General features: G+C 34.5%; 1 non-coding gene across 1 annotated transcript; it reads right to left on the bottom strand.

Annotated features, from left to right (window-relative positions):
- Nucleotides 1-568: 568 nt before the first annotated feature.
- Nucleotides 569-639, bottom strand: TRNAG-GCC. The gene has a single exon. It is a non-coding gene; the product is annotated as a tRNA-Gly (tRNA).
- Between the last annotated feature and the right edge of the window lie 635 nt (nt 640-1,274).

Raw genomic sequence — 1,274 nt, 5'->3', positions numbered from 1 at the left:
CTAACTTAATAAGGATTGTTTTAAATTTATGTTACTGTTGTAAATTTGGCTCTATTTCTCAACACCAATATCTTGTTTAATGTTGAGGTATTAGTGTTGAGAAAAACTCAAATCTTTGATCTTTTATTTTTTAAACTAAAAAATTATTAGAATTATAGCTTTGATATAACACACAAGAAATTAAATACCATATACATTTTTAAAGAAAAAAGGAAATAGGGATTAAAAGTGTTTGTCTTTTGTATAAATGCACGTCATGGCTCCAACATAAAATAAAACTCAAGTATGTACCTCACATATCAACATAGCTAATCTTCAAGATGCTCCAATCGAGAATCGAACTCGGGCCTATACTGTAGCAGGATACTATTCTACCAATAGACCAATGGTGCATCTACCTTAAAGAAGATCCATAACGTACTCGTATTTTGGTCCTGCAGTTCTTCCGAAGCCCTTCACTTTTGGTTTCACTTCTCGATTTAAAAACAAAAGGTTCGATAGTCCTACTTGTGAAATTTAAACAATGTTGTGATAAACACAAGTTTGAACATTATGCCAATCTTCAAGATGCACCAGCCAAGAATCGAACTCGGGTCTATACCATGGCAGGGTACTATTCTACCACTAGACCACTGGTGCAGGTACCTTCAGGCATATCCATAACGTACTCGTATTTTGGTCATGCAGTTCTACTGAAGCCCTTAACGTTTAGTTTCACCTCACGATTTAAAAAAAAAAAGCTCGATAGTTTTACTCGTGAAATCTATAAATATAAACGATATTGTGACAAACCCAAGTTTGAACATTATGCATTAATATCATTATAGCTAATCTTCAAGATGCACCAGTCGAGAATGAAACTCGGGTCCGTATCGTGGCAGGGTAGTCCATACAGTAAACATATTTTGGTCATGCAGTTCTTCTGAAGCCCTTAACTTTTTGTTTCACATCTCGATATAAAAACAAAAAGCTCGATAGTGCTACTCGTGAAATCTATAAAGTTAAAAGAAATATTATACCAAACCAAATTTTGAACATTATGCACTAATATAATAATCATAGCTAATCTTCAAGATGCAAGAACCGAGAATTAAATTCGGGTCTACATCGTTGCAGGGTACTATTCTACCACTAGACCACTGGTGCATGTACCTTCAGGCATATCGATAACGTACTCGTATTTTGGTCATGTAGTTCTTCTGAAGCACTTAACTTTTAGTTTCACCTCACGATTTAAAAAAAGAAAAAGCTCGATAGTGCTACTCGTAAATTCT

Source organism: Cucurbita moschata, unplaced genomic scaffold (genome assembly GCF_002738365.1).
Source record: "Cucurbita moschata cultivar Rifu unplaced genomic scaffold, Cmos_1.0 Cmo_Scf00427, whole genome shotgun sequence".
Taxonomy (NCBI): domain Eukaryota; kingdom Viridiplantae; phylum Streptophyta; class Magnoliopsida; order Cucurbitales; family Cucurbitaceae; genus Cucurbita; species Cucurbita moschata.
Note: the sequence above shows the minus strand (reverse complement) of the source record. Positions and strands in the feature narration are given on the sequence as shown.